The following is a 22,477-nucleotide window of genomic DNA, read 5'->3' as shown; positions in this document are numbered from 1 at the left end:
TAATACTAAAACAGCCCAGTTTGCAGCACTGCCAACACAATGCACATCTGCCCTGGATTTTGACATTCATGGAGATTATTAACTTGTAAACTTGTATGGTTTTCCTCATGAATGAATTCTGCAAGAGATACACGTGTAAGTACAGCTTCAATGCGTAGACAAGGCAAATACACAATCGTTCCAAAGCACCATTATGTTCTCCAAAATATTGACAGGTCAAGTAAATAAAGTCATGAAAAACATTGATTCCAACAGACCTATGTGTAAAGGGAGCCCTAGAAGTCAGTGAGAGCTGTGTGCTTGGAGCTGGTGCAGTACTTAGCACTCAGTTATGAAATAACTGGGCAATAAGACACAGTGACCATGTGAACACAGTAATTATAACACTTGGCAGTGCTTATGTGATGACTGACCTCTTGCCAGTGTGAAAAGCAAGAGCTGTGCCATTCAGCTGAGGAGCAGAAGTTCTAGAGCAGGAAGCAGGACTAGCTCATGTTCTGTCTGGATTTCCAAAGGAGAAAGGGTGTTTGTACACACCGGCGACTAGAGTGCCATTCAGCTTCTCTGTCTCCCTGGGGACTGCTCTGCACTGCCCTATCTTCATCATCCTTTCCTGTTCCTTCCTCACCCATTCAACGGACACGTAACTTTGCTGGGGAACATGGAGGCACTCCAGTTCTCAGCAGTTTTTTCTGTAAGAATATAAAGCCCGGCTTACCGTAAATAAAATTTTAATGGACAATATTTTTTCTTTAAAACATTCTCTTGCTTTGCTATTTGCACTGTTATTGCATCTTAACTATGTGAGGAGTGATAATAATAACAGCTTTGCTGGCTTTTGCAGCTTTGCCAGGAAGTAGGTGATAATATGGCAGCTTTCACAAGCAACTTGCATGAAACCTTTAAAAATGTGAACATGAGTCTAGGCTTTAGAAAGCCTAAAGAGTGAAAAGAGGGCAGTAGGGCATAGCAGAAATGAGTACTTCCACCTTCTAGAACACGTAAAAGCTGAGATAATCTGAGACCAGTAGCCTATAACATTTTTATAGGGCTTTTCTACAGTTAGTTATTGCTTTTATTCTAGCCTCCAGCTGACATATTGTAACCGGGATTGATGGGATAATTACCAGCGTCAAAGAGACCAAGTACTCAGAGTTTGTCAGAAGCAGCCTGGAAAAGAAAGATGGAAAAGAGGAAGTCCCATCCCATGCTAAAAGCATAGGGTCAGTCACAGACAACCTGTGGTGGTTATAGAAAGGTTTTATAAGCAGGAGTGGAAAAAGTGGAAGCCAGGCTATGACTTTTCAGGATATTGGTCTTTCCATTAATTGTTCATGTGGGAGAAATACCTGGCAAAATCCCAACAGGAGAGCTTATAGCCTCTTTTCATTAATCCCTTTTCTCCTTTCTTATGTAGGATCAAATGAAGAAGATCTGATCTCTGATTCTGCCCTGCTTTTCCCTTGATGAGAGGAAAGTAGTCAAGACTACCTGACTAAAGGAACAGTATTTTGTTATCTATTTTAATCTCGGCTTGTGGATTACTCTAACTCAAGCCATGAAAACCAGCAAATATATAGTGCCTGATATAAAATGACCAACAGTGACTCCTATACATGTCATACCAATGTGATTATTCCTCTGTGTTTGCTGATTCATACAATGCTACTCTACAGCACAGAGATTTCATACAGTATCCCAGCTGTGTTAACCAAGTCTGCAGCAGTTTGCCAGCTAAACCTACTGAATTCTCCTGCTAATAAACAAGGTTTGGCTGCTAACATGTTATTTGCACTCTTCCTTCGCAAAGGTACTGAAGATCATAATTTTGTGCAAATCTTAGTCTTGGGAGACACTCAAAATAATACTAAGAGCTGCTTTGTCACATTTAGTTGGGCTTCCAGAAATACCTTTTTATAAGGTGCATGTAATGTGCATGGCTTCTATGTCACCAGTGGGATATTCAGGATGAGCATTTCGATCAGGGCCTTAAAGAAAACTGTCTTCAATAGACTCTTTTTTTTCTAAAGTGTATCTTTGGGTCCACAGGGAACCCAGCTGTTTATACTGGTGTCCAGAAACTGCTGCCAAGGTTTTGTGTGTCTAATCTAAGAAAAAAGGAGCATTAGGTCGAATGCTTGTGTTGCAGCACTGTAGAAAAAACATTTATGAAGGCTTTATGAGGGAGGTTTAATCCACAGTTTCATTTAAAAAATGAAATGGAAAATAGTTCAAAACTTTTCTATAAGTGTTGTAAGAAAACATTATAAACTTATAATAACATATATTTTTAAGATAAATTACTTCTTCCTTTCTTTTATCCCATGTCCTACAGTGGTTTAACTCCAGAATCTTGTACTTTATGATCATCTTGATTCAGAAACTATTTTTCAGCCATAGGGAACACTTGCTGACTGTGATACAAACTAATGACATAAGACTATCTCTTCAAAGTTGACTCTTGTAGCAGCAGATGTAGTCTTGTGCATCTTGACAGTGAGTGAGTGGCTGAATCTGCATCAGTTGAAATGATTTGCTGTATAAATTCTTTTATGCTTAAGCATTCTTTCACCATATAAATTCCATACTGGCTTTTATGTCAGTAGGTTAAGTCATATGATGATTTAGCCACGTGCCGTGTTAGTAGATTGTAAAGCAGGCTTAGAGCACAGATATTTCAGCACTTCCCAGGCTGCAGTGTTGTGATTAAACTGTCTGCCTGCAGTGTTGGTGACTGGGGAAGAAGCAACAAAAGAAGCTTGTCAGTAAACAAACTTTATTGCAGAAATCTTATCACACACTTCAACATATAAAAGAAAATGCATGTGTTAATTCCAGCTCCCAGTGACACTCATAGAATAGACTGGTTGGGCAGAGGATTAATGTGATATATAACAGATCTGCTGCAGTTTTCCTTCTTTGATTCTTTGGTCATTTAGTCACTGAACCTTTACTGCCTGCTGTCAGTGTGAGTTATGCCACTGACTGATGCAGAGTGAGAAGTTCCCGTGTTTGTGCCTATGCTATGCCCAGTGAACTGGACTACTGACTGATCACTCACCAGTTTCCATGAAGCCAAGTTGTTACCTTTTGATTAGTGTGTGTGGGTCTCCTAGGCTGTCCAAAACTGCTATCATTGCTTTTACAATGTATGTCTTAAGTCTATTAAGAAGTGCTTAGCAGCTATCTTGCAAGAAGGGCAGATAAATCTTGATGTCCAGCTAAGTGCAGCACGGACATCCTGCCTATATGATCTGTACATGTGTACACTTGGATCCATGTTAAGGGAAATGTAGGTCTGAGTCTCCTTTCCTCAGTCTTCCCTATATCTACCTCATGTGTATGACTGAATTTGAAAGTTAAACCAAAACACAATTTTGAGGTCACTGTATTGTCTGTACTTAATTTCCTCAGCTCCAAAACTGGATGAAATAGAACATTGCTGCTATTTCACTCCCAATAATGGTATTACTGCAAATTAAAATGAAAGGCTGAAGTGCTTGAGTGCTGCTGTGACTGGGATCATGAAAGCATCATACACGATTGTATTGTAGGTTTGCTTCTTGTTCCTATAGCAACATACAGGCAAGGATCTCAAGGCTCTTTACAAGTATTCACAAATTAAGCCTATGAGGTCAGGGACGGTGATTATTCCTGTTTACTAATAAGGAAATGCAGAGGTTAAACTGCTTGATCAAGGTCACACAACAAATCTGTATCCATGCCAAAAATAAAAGCTGACTCTGGTCTCTGCTTCAGTCACCAGCTGATATTTTCTGTTTGAAGAGCTGTGCAGGGCTAAGGGGAAAGCCTTGTAAAAAGTCTACAGATTTGTACATTCAAAATGTACATTCCAGCTCAGATTGCCTCACTTAAGTGACCTTATATTTTTATCTCTTTGTCTATCTAAACTTTGCCCTTGTGAAAACATCATTATATCCAGTCAAAGCAGGAGTAACATGATTTTGACAAGAGTTTTGCAAATCTCTGACAAAACAAAACTGAATCCTCTGCTAAAAAATTTTTAACAACCTCTCCATGTGAGATTGCTACTTATTCAGTAGCAAATAGATGAAAAGGTGCAGAACATACCTGGTTAATTTCAGTGACTATATAGACCAAAAAACCCAAATGTATTTTTACTAAGAACAACTACGAATTTTCTCTGGAGTTACCACAGAGATACTATACTGTATGATGAAAAAATAGCGTTTGTTAATAGGCAGCAACAAATACAAGTGCACTTGCCTGAGTTTCTTTTTAAATCACAGGAAGGGAAAAACTGTAAACTCTGAAAGTTTTTTTGGTATCCAGCCTCTGCTCCTCCTTCTGCACATAGTGCTCGCCAGTGCCAGAGTATTGTGAGCTGAGATAGTAGAGGAGAACAACAGCCACACTTTTTTAACTCCATCATCCCACTGGATACTGTTCGTAGGATCAAAGAGTGGAAAATAGCAAGTGTACTCTTAGGAATATCCTTTTCTAGTCTGGGCTAAGTAGTACAAAATGCTTTCTTGCTCCCTGATCTCTTAGGCATATAGATGTATGACCCAAGTCATGCTTTTTCTAGATACCATGCCTTACAGAAATTAGGTGGATGTTGGGCTGCTTGTTAGCTATATCCTTGTGGTCATGGTGGATTTTTTTGTTTGGGTGGCTGTGACTGTGAATTTTACGCTGCCTAGAGGAATGGTTGGATGCTGTTTCCTCAGGATCATTGGCTACTATGGCTGTGTTGGTATTCTGCTGAAGAACATGTCAACTAGGTGAATGTCAGTAATTTAGTGAGGAAAAGTCTTGTGAGAGTTGAGGATCATGTTTAGCAACATTTGCAAGTCTAACTAAAATGTTCACAGAGGCACTAAGCAGTAAGGAGGCTTATTGGACTGGCTTTATTGCTTAAAAGGAGCTAAAGCAGGGGTGGGTTAAGGACAGGAAAGGGGAGGATCAGCACTTCCACCTGAAAGATAAAGCAGACCTGGAAGTGAAATAGCCATATCAATAGCTATATTTATACCTATATTTAAATATTTATAGATATAGATATAGATTATATAGATACAGATTAGATGTAGATATATAGGTATAGCTCTCCCAGTTGGAATGAATATCTGATAATATTCTCAGCTTCTCAGAAATCCTGCATCCATGAGCACTAAAATCTGTGAAACCCTGACAGGATAAAGTGTAAGGGTCACATAGGGTCTGCTATCAGTCTGCATTCTGATCACTTTGTTGAGTGACAGCTGCACCTCAGCTGTTGCTGTGCCCTCTGGGCTGGGCAGTCCGAGATCCAGAGGACTCAGTCTCAGTGTAAGACTGTACTTTTAAATTTTTTTTTTATTTTGAGTTTACTCTTCAAATGTTTCACTAACTTTTTTCTAAAACTTTTGTAGCATCAGACTTGCTTGAGAATTTGTATGTAGCCAAGTGACCCAACATTACCAATCCCTACCTTGCTTTAGAAGGGATCACTTTGTACAGTCTATCTGGGTACTCAGCCTGAATTTTCAGGTGATTTTGACTGACTGTAGATCCAGGTATGCTTAGGTTTTACAGGTCAGAGAAAATGAAACAGGAAAAATGTAGCAATAGAGTTTAGATTAAGCTGTGACTCTGTTTTACAATCTCACGTGCAGGCCATTGGTTCTTCTTTTCAAAAACGATATTCACATTACTCTCACAGAGATCTTTACACTTGTGGCAATGAATGTTAAAGTGGGTATATTTTGAAAAAATGAAATTACAGGCTTTACATTAAGAAGATCTGATCTTTTAGTGCATTGAAGTTTTTGAGAGAAGATGGCTTCTTCTGTATATTTATAGTTTTGCTCTGCTTTCAACAGGTTGGAGATGAAACAAAACACTGTAATAGTGTCTGTAGGGAAAGTCCACCTTATATTTCATTTTCTTGCTCTCCTGCTGCCTTTGAAAGATGGAAATTCTACTTGCCACTGGCAGCATGTTGCAGCTTGATGGGAGATGGATAGTTTAGAAGTGCTGAGTAGAGATTTGATTCTGCTGAATACACTGGGTCCATGATCCATGGTCAAGGGTTTCACCTCGTGGGAATGCAAATGCCTAGTGTTTTCCAGACTAACCTGAAATTTCTCCCAACATTGAGCAAGGTGCATCAGTCAAGTAAAAGGCACCAAAGAAACCCTTTGCTGTATTTGGAACAGATTAACAAATGTCACAGACAGCACTCTAATAGTTAACTCCATGTCAGTGTGAAGTTATGAACCTCTTTGTCTAGCCACTACACAAAGCTGATAAATCTATTGGACAGAAAGTTTTGCAGAATGTACAACTGGAGTCCTGATGGCTGGTCTTAGAGGCATTTTCCTAAATGTCAGTTGAGTTGCCACCCAAACTCAGCTGCACTTTGTCTGAAGCATCCTATTCAGAAGTCTTATAGAAGGTCCTAGTCAGGTCAATTTACTCCTGTTATTCTGCAGCTTTGATGATCAACCAAAGTACAGAATCAAACGTAATTGCTATTGTGAAATGCAGCCTATCACTATATATGATTTTCTAGAAGTGCTTTTCTGAAATGCATTCCTGGAGCTAAGTAGCTCTTAAACAAGTATAGGAGCCAGTTTATTGGTAATATATCTCTTGCTGATCAGATTTACCTCATTCGAAAAAATTAATGAGATAAACTCTGAATTTTCTTAACAGCTTCAGTGCAAATCCTTTATATCTTAGTGAGTAGTTATGAAGCTTTATTAGGGATAATGAGGGGTGCAAGCTCATCTCTAGTTTCTGTGGAGACTAACCCTGGTAAGTAGAAAGACGAATGTGAGAACAAAGGTGTTTGTGGAATATACGAAAGTTGCCCACCATACTTGATATTATTTTTCCTGTTGCGGTAGAGCAGAGTGGACTAGAAGAACCTTTATAAAAAAAAACTGAATGTGCTAGATTCTTATCTTTCATGCCTGGTAACACCTCCACTCATGGTCTGATTTAAACAAACCTAATAAACATGTCTGAAGCAAAATACTGCTCAGACATCATGTGGCCTTTGGAGAGAAACTGATGGAAGAAATTCTACACTCAGGCTGTCACTCACTCAGTTGTTGACACAACTGTTTGGGGGACTGTGAACTGGATCAGGCAACCAGATAAGGTTAAAAATAATGCAAATGAAAAGGGATCAGGAGAAGGTACCATCTTCTGTGGAGGGGGAAAGGTTTTGGACTTCTTCCCTGAGCTGAGCTGTGCTTTGCCCTGGCTCTCTCCCCCACCTGGACAACAGTTTCAATATTTGTCAAACCCTTCCTGAGCAGCTGTAGCTCACTAGGTAGAGCAGCAGAAAACTATCCAACCTTGTTATTTACTCCACCGTTTTAGCACACTAAATTATCTCTATGGAGGGTCTGGTGAGTACCAGAGCTAGTAGGAGACAAAGAGCAGAAGCATGACCTCCTGCTCATAGTTTTAGGGACCTATTAGTTTAGCTCAGTGTACCTCTGGAAACCCTGTGCAAATAATTGTGTCATTGCATGTGGGGTAGGAAAGAGCACCAGTGCTAAGCAAAACAAATGACTGACAGAGAGGGCAGAGAAGAATTACACAGCCAAAATCCCCTGATTAATGAAACTGAGGTGTCAGCATGAGACAGAAGGACAGCCCTTGTCTTTCTGTATCAGCATGTAAAAATCAGGAGATTTAGAGGTTTGGAGAAGTCTTGGTACTGAGAACCTGAAGTGCTGTATTTATAACTAGCTGTAGGGCTTTGAAAGAAATGTAGAGTTGAGTATGAAATAACAAATGGAGATTGTTAAGTAAATGGGGGATTTTCTCCTTTAAAAACAAAGATAATTAGTGGAAAGATTAAATTTAGATTTGCTTGTAGAATTATTCTCTATCTTATCATTGTGTAGAAAATAATTTCTTATTTCAATTCCAGTGTCTAGTTAATAACACAGACTGGTAGACAACAGCAGTGTGGATTACACACATTCTGCATGTTGATCTTGTCCTTTTAGCTTTGATGATCTCTCTTTGCCCCCTAGGGACCATCACCAATGAACCAGTTGTACTAAATTCATAGTACACATAGCAAATGTAATTTCTTTCCCATTTCAAGCAAACTAAGCATGGTATGCCGAACTGAATTAGGAATGTGTGGATGTAACTAGGATTTTTTCACTCCAGGAGACACAGCCAATTGCCAGTAAAATGGAAGCATTAAAGTTGAAGTTAACTAACACCTGTTCAAATTAATAACTAAAATGCAGTGCCTAGCCCTTGTCTGCTCAGTGCTGCTCAAAGTGAACATGTAGCTTTAAACTGGTTCTTAGGTACAGAGTATAAATAAGCTCACTACCACTTATGAATTTACCAGAGCCCTTTTATGAACAGTGTTTGTATTGGTAATTTCACAAGGGAAATAAAGACTGAACATGTCTACCAATAAATTTGTTCTGTGGATAGATTCCTCAGTTAGCTATTTTTACCATAATATTGATTCCAATTTATTCACAATACACATTAATGACAAATGGTGAAATGTGACCTTTGCATGAAAGTCCATTTATGCACAGAAATGAGGGCATGATTTGATGAGACGGGAATGTTGACGAAAACACAGCTTTATGGGAGTGCTCTGCCTTCTTGGTGGTGCTAAAAACCCTGTCAGAGTGAAGGTGCTACTCCTGATGCAGATCAGCTCTTTGATCTGCTCAGTGTAACACCGCAAATACTTTCATTGGCATGACAGAAAGGGGCAGAGGGGAACAACTGTGTTGTTTCAGTGAAGGTCTTTTGTCATTAACCTACAGCCAGAGTGCTAGAAACATCTTGATGCACCTTCAGCTCTCATCAAGTGGTAACCAGTTGTTCCTGTACTTGTGCTGCTGTTCACTCTTTCCTTTCAGCTGTACTGTGGTAATCCATGTGAGGCTGACCATAAATTGATCAGTGAAGTTATTCAGGTTGAAAACCATTCCTATTCCATATTTGAAGTTCTGACTGTTCAATTGATATGGTATTAAACAACAGGTCTATACAGGTAGTTGTACAGCACAAATAAGAACAAAAAACAGTTGGCCAAGGATAAGGACCCTGGAAAACTTTACTGTTGGTTTGCTTGTGGGTAAAAATGTGAGTAGAACTACCCTTTAAGTGTAAGGTGCAGTTTAAAATTAACTTAGTTTATTAAAAGAGTAGAGTTTTGTAGTAAGGGTAATCTTGCATTTTCCATCTCTGTTGAGAGGCAGGTTTCAATTGCTCACTGATATTCATGGAGAGGTTTGTACCAGTCTGCCTGCGTGGGTTTGAAACTGGTGCTCTAATCATACAGATTGTTCAAATTCTTTTCTCCTTGCTTAGTTAAAAGCATTGCTCATTTTTCTCCTAACTGCCCTTTTATAACACTGAAAAAAATTCTGCTTTATGATTATCCTGTTGATCAAGTTCTTTTTTGTTTTGAATTGATATAGTGCTCTGATAGGTGCACAGTGTTCATTAATCTGATACAGGAATAAGCAGCTGTGGTGGTGCGATTTAAATAGTTACTTAACATCTACATCCAAGGCAAACTCAGGCTGACACATCCTTGGAAAGGTTCCTAGTGAAACTGTCCTGGAGAGAGCATATCCAGCAAACAAAATTACCCAAGGCAAGGTTTGTCAGTTACTGCAATCTGAGAAGAGGCAGCTTGGAAAAACAAACTGGACATTGCTGTAGGAAGGAAATCATGCCAGTGCGTTCTGTGAGAGACTGGGCACATGATGAAGGTGAGGACACCCTCAGAGATGTCCTCCTCAGTGATACTTGGATGGGTCACTGAGGTCAGAAGAATTAAAATAGTCATGGTTGTACTCAGTGTCTGTGACATGTCTTGCAGCGCTAGAACATTCAAATCCTTTGCAGTGCTCTTCTTTTAAAAATGATGTCCCTTCAATCATTAGCATTGGGTAGATCACAGAGTCCATATCTCTTTGCAATTTCAAGGTATCTTCTTTATGTCAGTTTTATTTTCCTATCTAGTCTAATTTTAAAACTTCTAGGTAATGTGACAGTTGGTAGTAACAACATACCAATCACTGAACTTCCTGTAGTGTGAGAGAAACAAAGCACACCATTTTTTTGGAGAGGATTTAAAACCTCTGTCTGGGAAGTACAGGCGGATGTAGCCTCCATATTTTCTGTTTAATAATTACTCCAATCTTGCATTTTTGTATAATGATATAAATATGAATCTGTAGTGCAGCTGAAGAAGGCTGAAGGCTATTTAGCCTAAATAAATACTTTCTCACAAAGCAGGTAAAAGTTCCTTCTCAAATTGAAAGCTATGTTGTTTTTTTTAAACTCACCCTTGTTTATTAGGCACTGAAGAGGCTTTTCTCCTAAATGATAACATATTGGGTTAACTTTAACAAGGAACAAGAGTCTTAAGTCATACTGGCATCACATTCCCATTGCTTGAACACTGGGGCTGCATTTTTGTAAGGGATAACAGCAGTGCACCAAAACCCACAGTATCATACACGTTGTGTTGCAAAGCAATCCAAACTCCTTGACAACAAAACTAGAGGATATTCCCATAAACATCTTTCTCACAAAGAACAAAAATAATTTCAAGTATATGGGTTCTCCTACACTATCCCTTGCTATAATTTGATTGCTATGCTTGTATTATTTTTTTATTTTCCTAAAACTATGTAAATCCTGTTTAGAAAAACTTTGCCAAAGATTTCACTACACAATCTCTTAATTCATTATCAGTTTTTAATGAAACATAATGCATAACATTTCCTAATAGTATATTCATTCTTTATGAGCACTTCTTTTGGGATAAGAGTGAAGAAATAATACAAACATGCTAATTTTTTTCCTATTATATCAGATATTATTATATCTGATTTAAAAGTTTTGGACTGTTCTCTTATTTCTGGGCACTAAAGTAGACTGTGGCAATCCTGTGTATGGGATGTTGACTTATAGACTATGGTCATTTTTTTGAGTAGCAAAACTGCCCAAAAATGCAGGTTAAGGAGGCATGAAGGTAATAATTTTTAGGTCCTATCCAAAGATTTTTAAAAAGAAAAATAATGGCAATTTAGCATATTTGATTTTGAAACTTAGAAAGTTTAAAAATCGGGTTTTGAAAAGGCATTGTGATTTGGAAATTTTCCTCTTTTTATGATTTTAACCAAAAGTGTATTTTCTAGACGTGAAACAAATACCATTTTTTAGCATGAGTAAAATGTTCTGGGTGAACTAGAAAGGAATATCCACATGCTGGCCAATTCTATGAACACAAAGTATACACATATGAAGCTGCTTATAGGTGCCTGAAATCTTAAATTTGTTTTAGTGTGATATTGTATACTGAGGTTTTCTAGGCATTTAAACAGATTGCATATATATATATATATATATATGTATTAGATACATACACCAAGCCATGTATTGCACTCACAGCCATTTTGAGCAGTAAAACTGTTGCAGAAGCAGCCAGAAATTGGTCTTCTTTTGTTTGAACAGGAATTGAAAAATAGACTTGTGATCTAAATGATATGTGTTTTATGGTAGAGGTACATGTGTTCTTTGTGTTCCTTAGACTGGGACTTTGGGGAATTTATACTCTGTATGACTTTTTGAACAGGACAGTGGCAAAACTGAGGGTGGTTATTAATTGATTCAAACAGTGTCAGTTATTCTGGTATATCTAATGAATTTCTTCAATATTCCCCTAGTTTCACCTCTAGGGCTCCCATGTGAGTTGAGTAGCTGGTTTGATCTTTCTGGTTGCATTGCCTTCATCCCCTTCACGGGACTGTGTTTTTAATGATATGAACATCAGTTCATGCTGTAACAGTACCTTTTCTAATTGAATTCACAACATTGTGTTTGTTGAGATGAATCCTTTTGATAGGGGTTTTCTGTGCAATCAAAATGGACAACAATGAAAGGGACTCCCTGGAGATTATTATTATTATTATACCCCTCATGTCACTGAAAGAATTGAAACCTAGGCAGATTTTGACTTTCTTGAATTCACCTAGAACTGAACTTTCTTCCCACTAGCATTTGCTACACCTTTGCACCAAAAAGAGTCAGAAAAGTTTTTGATGGCACAGGAATCAGCCATAGAAATGTGTTTATATGGAACAGAATGAGGTCTGAAGAAAAGTGGAAAAATGTTTTTTGCTTGTAGCATTTAAAACTCTGTTTTATAAGCATTTGTATTTGATTAACTTCACCCTCAATAATAGCTCTGACTAAGCTTGCAATCCATAATTTTGAGACCACAAAGAAATAAAAAATACAGAATGTCAGGGTTGACATTCTGGAAATGTGTAAAGGAAAGGATAAACAAATAAAACCAGCCCCCACATTTTGTAAAGGAATGTTCTGTACACTGAACTACAGTCATGGGACTCACTTGAAATGGTAAGGAAGAGTAAGCAGTATGAATTACTGAATGTTGTATAGTCTTTGTGCATGAACAAAAGAATGGAGAGGATGTGTCTTGGCAGAAAAGCAAATGTCAGATTAGGAGGAAAAAGTTACTACAGATCGAACATTAGTGTGTGATACAATCTAACCAGTCTGAGGACAGCTAGAGCTCTGTGAACTCAAATGCAGTCTCTCAAGGCTCACTGCCTGCACAGTTAATTCCACAAACAATATCTTCTTCTGAAATGGGAGTAAATATGGCTAACTTAAGGAACTGCTGTAAATTGCTCCCATAGGAGTTATTATTTAGCAGCCAGATAGCTGAATATTTCTGCCAGGTAGTATGAGGAATATCTCTGCTTTCACCTTTAAAAAGAAGAAATGGTGCTTCTGGTGAAGCTTTTGGAGAACTAAGACACTCCTGAATGACAGCCGTTACTGCTATTAAAATTGGTGTTGCTGTTATTTGAATTGCTTGTATGACAGGTTAGTTATATATGGGGTTAAGAGTCTATGCTAGACTGAAAAAAAATTACCAGATTAATTCTCAAAAATATTAAGAAAATGTTTTAGCCTTAAATTCTACTTCCAAAACTGAGTTGAAAGGGGGAATTATCTCGTCAAGTGTTGGTGGGTATCTTGAAATGAGCTACCTCTGAATTCAGGGAAGAGAAGTGGTAACATTTTAAAGTATGCACAGGGACCTAGATGTGCATTTCATCCTGAAGGCGACATCAGAAATAGGTCAATAGTGTCTTTGCTGACCAGCTCAGGACTTTTCTTCGCACATCTAATCCAGCATGATTACACATGGCCTTCTAGGGATTTATTCAGGAAATTCTACCTACAGCTGTCAATCAGTTATTTCCTTTGGCACCTTCCAAGGCCTAGATTTGTTCAGAAGTAACTTTTTGCCAAGGAATTAGGGAATGTATAACTAGTTTGGCCTGTAGACTAAGGTCCAAGTCTTCGTGAAGGTGAAAAAGAATAGGGTCCGAAGTCACTCTGGCACTTCCAGTATGTTTATTTTCAGTGCTTTTGGAAAAGACACTACTTTACATAACAAAATAGTAATTCAGTTTTGTGAAATACAAGTCTTTATTACATTTACATTGCTGAGCTTTTGTGACATGATTCTGAACTAACTTTTCACATCTGCTGATGAATCCTTTAGAAAAAAATGCACAAGTAGAAAAGAATTGAATTCCATCCGCAGGATTCATATCCTAACAAAAACATCACATAGAAAAGGTCAGTGAACTAAAAGTCTTTTTTTGGCAGCGGAGGTAGGAGGTCCAGAAGAGGTTCTGCAAATAGAAAATGTAAACGAATAATAAATATAATTCAAAAGAATGTTATATTCATGTTTATCTTGCAGATGGAACTAGAAATTCACAAACATTTATGCACAATTGAAAGGGGGTTTAAGACAACCTGTTGTCTGCCTGTTATCTGAACAGCTGTTTGTAAGAGAATTTTCCACATAGGTCACTGTAGAAAAAGAGTAAGGTGTTGACAGCCAGATGGATGAGTTTGGCTGGCGTGGTGCCCATCCAGTTGTACAAGAAACACTTTCATGTACAGTAAGTGTCACACACATTTGGATTGCCTCTAACAGAGTGGCATTTCTTTTAAAGTTATTCACGGAAACCAGAAGATCATTTGAGTTCCTAAAGAGCAAGTCACTCATCTCCTAAATGCTCTATCATTAAAAAGAGTAGTGAAAGTTCAAATTGAACTTAGGGGATACTCTTTATGTGAAAGGTTGTGCCTTTTAATGTGTGGAAAGGATAATGCTGCTGTGCACACGGAGCTGCAAGGTAAACGAAGGTCCCATTGCCATGTAGAATTGCACTGTTTCCTAGCACACATTGTTTCAATTAGTTTGTATTGACTGGAATCTAAAATCCCAGGAGTCTCAGCCATTTGGTTTGTGTATGTAACTTAATGTGACTGCAATACAAATAAAAAAAAAAGCTTCAAGCCACAGTTTATATGAAGGAAAAGAAAGAAATTGCTTTATTTTTTACTTGCCAAAGGACAAATAGGTATCTGCTAAACTTTTCCCTATCATTTCTGTCTAAAGAGAAGCAGACACCAACATGGTAGACACTTGATCTGTTGACCAGTCCTGGTCTATTAGGGTATGGAATTGCAAATACATCCCTTTTTTAAGTCCTGCTACTAGGTGGCTCAGTGGCTATATGCAAATCATCTAACTTCAAGGAACTTGCATGCACACTCATGCATACCTTGGCCAATGCCTGCAGCTGGCTGGCTTAACCATAGGCTGGAAGTGAATTTGGGGAAACTTTGTTTTGTGCTTGTCTGCCAGTGACTTACAGAAGAAAAAAAAAAAAGTAATTGAGTTCTTTAACTACTCCATTCCTCTGTGGCTGTATTTGCAAAGTTGCTGTTATATTTAGCATTTACCTGCTTTTGCAAACTATTGTGAGGCATCTGCAAGGAGAATCTGCTTCTATGCAGAGTGCTCTCTTGCTATGAGGTGAACAGCTAAAACATGACTGTCATCACCAGCCTGGCAAATACAAAAGCAACACAAGAGATTTTTCCTCTCCTGTTTCTTGACTGCAGAGGATAGGAGTTTTCATTATCCTAATATATTTTGAATAATGAATTTTTCTTTTATATATATATATATATATATATATATATATATATATATATATACACACATGCATATATGCTTAATCTGTATCAAGCAAACCTTTGGGATCTCTCTGCTCTCTGGCAGGGGTTATTAATGTTATAGAAGGAAAATTTATTTTAACCCTACTTTTTATTGTAGGGGTAGGACAGCACAAGACACTTTAACTCCACAGTGGAGGCACCTGTATGTAATTATATGTATAGGTATATATATGTAATATATAGATATAGATATAGATACATTTTTATGTATATGTAATTATATGTATATGTAATTACCTTCCTTCTCTTGCTGGGGGATCCTCCAGTGATACGTGCAGGGTGAAAGGTTTTGTAGGTGCTCCACTCTGTTTTGCCCCAGGCCCTACTAAGAGTTTTTCTACCCCCAAGAAAAGACCTTGTTTGCTGTGTTACACTGGTAGAAGGTGAAGTACTCTGATATCTGCTTAATCTCTGTAGCCATGTAAGGCAAAGAAGACTGAGATCTATCTTCATTTTGCAGGTGTGAAAATGGACAAGAATTTGGAAAAGGCCTCGAGGTGTATCTGTGCTGGATACAGAACTGAGTTACTTCTGTCAGATGTATTCTCCTGGGTATATATTTGCAGCACTCCTGTCTGACAGTACACACAAAAAGGTAAAATTTCATTTAACATCAATATTTTTAGTAAGAAGTTGACAGGAGTAATCCTCACCATGTTGGAAGAGATGCCATATTTTAGCTACATGGCTCTGGCAAACCTGGTATTTTTTTTGCTTCTTAGATAACTTTTTCCTCCTTGGGTTTTTCCAGGGAATTTCTAATGCTTGCTCTGAAGAGAGGTTCATATTTTTCTACTTCTTTTGACTACTAGAAACTCCATATTGTGCTGCAATCTCATAGGCAGCTGGAATGTTGGCTACTATGCTAGCTAGTTAATTAGGGTATTGTGGTAGGGGTTCAGGAGGGAGCATGTATTTCTGTAGAGGTATTTCTAAGCTATGGGTACAGTCATTATCTGCTTAATTTTAGTCCCAGCTGCAGGGAAATGAGTTAGAAGAGCTGTTAACATTTAGCATTGTAACAATACCTTATTTCACTGCCCAACTTAGGAACAGCCAAAATTTTAAAATATAGCAGAAACCCATCTTTCTTGCAGAAACAAATGGAAAACACGGACAGTACAGACTACAAAAATGATGACATTAGAAAATATGTCATGAAACTGGAGAAAAACCCCCCAAACACTGATTTGTAATTACAAATGCTTTCTTCTGCAATATGCCCTATCTCACTGCCTCAGAACTGGAGCCCTGGGCTTGGCAAAGACTGTGCTGATTGAAATCTAGAGTGATTCAAATGCAAAGATGTCATTCTTGAGTCATCCATGTCCACCAGATCTTTTACTGGCTTGACAAACTGTTCAATTTAAACTGATACTGTGCTCTGTGTATAGACAAATCTGGAGGTTTCAGCCAAGGTTTCCAAGTCTCACATGCAGTAAGCTGAAACAAAATATAAACTCTGAGTCAACAAAAAAACATTATGGGTTTTGAGCAAAGGAGGCATTGCCACAATTGCCTTATGTGTCTCAATACAATAGTATTGTAGTAGTATTTGTATAGATAGTATTAGATAATAGTATTGTATAGTATTTGTATACAATAGCATTTGTAGTCACCAGTGCCTACAAAAGTTGCTCAAGCATGAATTAAAATTGGCTCAGCAGAGCAACCTGTGCTTTCACTGTCCTTTGGGCATAAGTGCACACAGCCTCCTCACCTGCCTCCCTGCTTGATAGTGGCACAGGTTCCAATTGTTTCCAATGCTGATCTTCCTTGGTGACTCTGCAGAGAGTGGGTTTGATCTACACTGTTGGGCTGAGTGACCACGTCAGCAAGGTGCAGGGCAGAGTCACTCACTGGTGGATGGTTCTGCAGAGAGGGCACAGTCCTCAGCCATGCAGGCAAAGCTAAGTGGGCTCACAGAAAGCAGCCTTGGTCACAAAGCAGAGATAAAGAGCTAAAATGCAATGAATACTGTATCAATTATTTTTATCAATTCTTTTTTTATCAATGTAAGCGAAAGCTGCTATAATGGAAAGAGTACTATTCCCAGCTACATATGTAGCTACATATGTAGCTTAAGTATGTACAGATACTTAAGACATTCAGAAAAGAGGAAACAGCTTAGAGGCTGCTGTCTGTCAAAGCTCTGCACTAATCTTGTAAAGTAACTTATTTTGCACTTACGGATTACTTTGGAAATGAAACTATTGCAATGAATGTTTTGGTGTATAATACAAATAGGACTATGGAAAGAACTTGATATAGGACTGAAGAAGTAAGCTATGGACCATGAATACAGTGTGTCGTGTAGTAGGGTCAGCTATTTTATGCATACTGAATAATACTAACCAATCCTAAAACATGAGGAAACATCCAATTCAGATGATTTACCCCATCAGATGTTGTCATCTCTTAGGTCAGATCCTTTTGATAATGTTACAAGAACAAATCTATTTATACCCAGCTCTGTTCAAATATCATTCACTGGCTCTGCAAGTGCTTTGGTCCAAAGCCTGAATGAACAGGTGTAAGAACATTATCTGACCAAAACTGAACTCATGTATTTTATATATTGTACATGCTCACACTTTTATTTATAAAATGAGTTCACTGTCACTGGCATTTCACTTGCACTGTTTCTATCTTGTCTGTGGAAATCTGAAATGAAAGAAAGCAGCACTCGCAACTTCTAAGCTTTCATGAAGACAAGCAAGTAAAAACTAAGTGAAAGATGAGAGGTTTTTTTCCTCTTAGCTGATGTAGTGAGCTAAACACAAAGTTTATTTTAGTCTTTTAGTCTTCAGGAGTAAACTAAAGCAGTCACAACTGTTTGGTTTTGTCTATGTTGCTTTTTTACTTTCAATTCAAAGTTTTTGCCTACCAAAACTATTCAGAAATATAAGAAAACTTTTAAAATGTCTGTAATGTATATTTTTTCAAGAAAGAACATAGGATACAAGCAGAATGTTCATTTTTTAAGGACGCTGTGTGGGAGTGTATGTGTCTGTTTAGTTTTCAGCAAAGATTTTGTCAGAAAGTACTTAAAACATTACCATTATGCATTCTATCAAGATCTTTGCACTTCATGTATGGACTTTGAAAGCTTGGGAATTTCATGTCTGTAGATGCACCTTTCTTACATAGCTCAGGGTGCCTAAAGCTACCAACAATTATTGTGAGGTTCATTGGGAAGATAAAAAAGAAATTACATATAGACAAAATGCAAGAGACATTTTGGAAATGTCAGATCACGTAACTTTTAGACATGCTAGAGTCAAATGACTTAATGTGTACTTTTTAACATGGATTTGCTAGCAGAAGAGCAGTATGACATTGGCAAGTAAGCTCTGTTCCTTGTTTGGAGGTGGCTCATAGCCACCATGTGCATAAGCGTGGAATTTTTAGGAAGCATTTTTAGCATATTCTGTTAAAGTTAGAGCTGACTACCCTTCCTATTTAACCAGGGTCAGTATTTTTTACTGAAGCAAAGTTAAAGCTAATGGAACTAATTTATTCATGCCAATAATTTAATGAAAGCGTAAAACCTGTATATAAGTACAATTCCTGGAGAGGCAGATAGCACTGTGTGTTGTTAGGTCTCCACAGCATATCCTAGTATGGCTTTGTGTATCAGTTGCTCATGACTTTGAGAAGCTTTAGCAATTTGGGGGGCACTTTTCCATTGCTGATGGAAAACTTGAGGTGAAAAACTTTGACAAATAGCAGCCAAGTGATTAAGTAATTTCTGAAAGGAAAGCTAAGGTAAGAATATGTTGCTTTATTCCTTAAAAAATATTCTCAAAAGTTGTCTCTGTTGTGTGTGGCCTAGAAACTGGAAAAATGACAGAAGGAATGGGAGGCAGCTCGATGACAGAGAGGAGGGAGTCATGGAGATGGTGCAAGAAGAGGGAGAGAATAAAGAGGGAAGCTGAGTCTGGAGATAAGAATGACTGAGATGATTATAAGCTGGGACTTCAGTAAGCAAAAAGGAGGACAGGTGGCCAGAGGGATGTAGAAGGGAGTTCACATGTCAAAGTCAAGGATGGAAGCTGCTTGGGAAAAACCCTGAGAAAGGGAGATTGGGCAGGATCGTTGAAGACAAAGCAGGAATGAAGTAACTTGTACATACATGAAGAAGAAACTGGGAGGATATTCCGCCTGGGAGTTATTGGGAGAGCAGTGACTTTGGAGGGAAGGCAAAGGAAGAGGGCTGAGAGTGCTCAGGGGCAGTAGGGCTGATATAAGAGGCATGCTGAAGAAAGAGGAGCTGCTATTACAGAAAGCCTTATGCATGCATGGGACAGATAGCAAGTGCTGGGCATTGTCAACAAAATCCAAAGAGAGTGGGTGGGAGTTTTACCTGTCAGAACACATTCTTCTCTCTGCTATCCCTGAATTACCTTTTCTATCAGCCACTAATGGTAGTAAATGTCACCCAAAAAAGCAAATGTTTTGCAACCTCTTCTGCTGGTTTACTGGCAGGAAGACAGCTTGTCTGGCTCAGAGGCCTGTGCTTTTGGGTCCAGGAGCCTTGGCTCGTGGATGGTGGTAGATACTTGTGTCAGGCACACAGGAGTTGTAGCGATTTAGTTCTGTTCTGTTCAGGCTTTGATTTGAGAAGAGTCTAGGAAATTATACACAAAGACATTTGTAAAATCAAACATCTCAAAGTTACTTAGACAAAAGTCTGCTCTGAAATTGGAGAGAATGATTTCCTAATGCACTTTCTTTTCTTGTGCCTCCATACTGAATTTATTCCATAAAACTCCCATGACATGATGGGGCTTTTGTATCCTCTCTTTGTTATCTGCACTAATTTATGACTGATGTACTCAGGAGATGATATTTCAGAGTACTCAGTGTTTAGTACTGCTGATACTCAAAGTAAAGCATCCACATAAATCAACTACAAGCTGACTCTTTAGCTCTGCTTCAAATTACAGCCCACAGTCTCAAGCCACATATGGGAAGATGAGGAACATGCAATTGCTAAAAAATAGTGAAAAGTGTGATTTAAATGGCCTGGCTGACACTGCAGAAGAACTCCATGGCAAAAAGCCACATTCATTTGCTTTCATTGTGAGGCCTTCTATTTTCTTCAAGTTTGCCTTTTATCACTTGCCAATTTTTGCAACAAATGATATAGAGGGAAAAAAGAGTGTCCAGAAAGCGTAGTGTTCATCACTACTTTGTCTGGATTTTGTCCCAGAGGAAAGTCATGTAGTAAACTGAGTAAGGCAAACACCCCAAAAAACTGTTATGTAATAATGTATTTTAAGAACTTAACTCAGTGTACAGATAATCCTAAACTCAACATCATGTCATAAACTCAGGTGCTTCTGCAGATTGGCAGACACTTAGAAAAACAGACTTAAAGTTTGGCTTCAGATCTTTGTGAACACCAGGCCATGTCCTATAATGTGTGCTTTGCTGCTACTGCTACAGAAGGATTGGAATAAAACATAATTACATGAGTCTCTGCTTTTATTTTGCAAGAGTGTTTTTAACTGTAAATCTACTCAGAGAAAAGTCTGTAGTATTTTTGGGCACATAGGATGTGGGAAGAGATGTGAAATTTTGATTTCATGTTTTAGAAGGTTGGTTTATTATAATATGATATATATTATATTAAAAATGCTAAATTAAAATTATACTAAAAGAACAGAGAGAAAGGATTCATTAGAAGGTGAGACAGGAATAGAATGGAATGAATAACAAAGTTTTGTGACTGACTAGAGAGTTTGAGCTAGCTGCATTCTTGATTGGTTATTAAGTAAAAATGCTTTACATAGACCAATCAACAATGCACCTGTTACATTCCACAACAGCAGATAATCATTGTTTACATTTATTCCTGAGGCTTCTCAGCTTCTCAAGAAAAGAAAATCCTAGTAAAAAGATTTTCATAAAATATCATAACTACAGATGTCTTTACCTGAGACCAGAATTTTCTGTATTTCTAACTGTTATTTTTATGTTAAATGTGTTCCGTTTACCTATCCTAATGCCTACTGCCTCTGCTTCATATCCAGCAAATTCATCCTGCACAATACAAAATTGAACAATAATATTATAGGGTCATTCCAAACTGTTTTATAAGAGTGGACAAGTGCTGCTGCAGCAGGCATGTTTATGTATTTGCTTCCACATTCCTCTGGGAGTCTGGATTGTCCACATGCTGTTGATATCTGCAACTCTTTTCACCCGATGTGGCCCATGTGGCTGGGTTGGTGCATAAATAGGGATGGCAGTTCTCTCAGCACCTGAAGAAATCCTACTTTTCCTTAGGACATTCCAAAGTCTCACTCAGTGGGCAGCATGCTCCTGCCTGTGGCAAGACAGCTGTTGTTGGCTTTGTAACGTGATGCAGTGGGAGGATTTGCCATCTCTCCTGGCCTGTTCTTGTGGAGGTTAGGTACAGCCTGGCCGCTGTCAGGAACTGTGAGTCCTGTGCTCAGAGTTGTGGCAATTGGCTGTTAGTGTAGACAGAAGACTGGAAATAAATTTTCTCCCCTCCAGCTGATTCATCTCTGCCATTCCACGGAGTGCTACATTTTATGAATGTCAATCAAGCTATGAAATAACCCCTGACCACTCTGGAAGCAGACAAGTAGAGTAATCAGGTATGCATGCCTGAGTCACTGCATGCACAGAGTCACTTCAGTACCCAGCATTGTACTTTAGGAGGGGAGCACCTGAGGGAAAGTCATTAAGAAATTACAGTTATCTAGATGAATGTCAGGCTTTGTTTTTAAATGTGCAACATATTTAAAGCAAAGAGGTGCTGAATTGTTATCTTAGAATGGCCAACTCTGTCTGCTCAGGGTAGGAAGGTACAGAAAATTTCTTTTCAGTAGCTGATTGGTAAAAGTTTTGTATTTTTAAAGGAGAGTGGCGGGATTCAAATGTAAAAGGGAATTATTTTAAAGAGGCAGATCAGAAATGGGGAACTGAATCAGAGGACCAAGAGGAGAGGAGTAGGAGTGAGGGTGGAGTATAGAAACCTCAACAGGGAGAACAAGGGGAGAATGGATTTATGAACACATTTATGGACACATTTATTTATGGATTTATGTCTTTTTTTCCTGAGAGGTTTTTCTGGTTGGTGTTTCTGCACCACCTTCCTCAGACTCTCCAGCAATGGTTGACAAACCTCTTGGAATTTGTAACCCTCATGTTGAAAATTACTGATTTGCATCAAGAGGATAAGTGTTTAATGTTAACAGCAGCACGTTGCTTTTGTGCGGAGAAAAATAATCCAGGTATCAAAACAACATTTGGTCCTGAAGGAATAACACTGAGCTTCACTTTTGCCTCACCTGCTTGCAGGTACTGCATTTCAGAA

At 38.3% G+C, this 22,477-nt stretch overlaps 1 long non-coding RNA gene across 1 annotated transcript in view; it reads left to right on the top strand.

Moving 5' to 3' along the window:
* LOC119707720 overlaps positions 1-22,477 on the top strand; it is an 84,520-nt gene that overhangs the window by 5,740 nt on the left and 56,303 nt on the right. Inside the window, exon 3 of the long non-coding RNA XR_005258831.1 lies at positions 15,587-15,721. This is a non-coding gene — a long non-coding RNA (uncharacterized LOC119707720). The remainder of the gene's footprint in view (positions 1-15,586; positions 15,722-22,477) is intronic.

This window comes from Motacilla alba, chromosome 1A (assembly GCF_015832195.1).
Source record: "Motacilla alba alba isolate MOTALB_02 chromosome 1A, Motacilla_alba_V1.0_pri, whole genome shotgun sequence".
Taxonomy (NCBI): Eukaryota; Metazoa; Chordata; class Aves; order Passeriformes; family Motacillidae; genus Motacilla; species Motacilla alba.
This window is presented reverse-complemented; position numbering and strand designations above follow the sequence as displayed.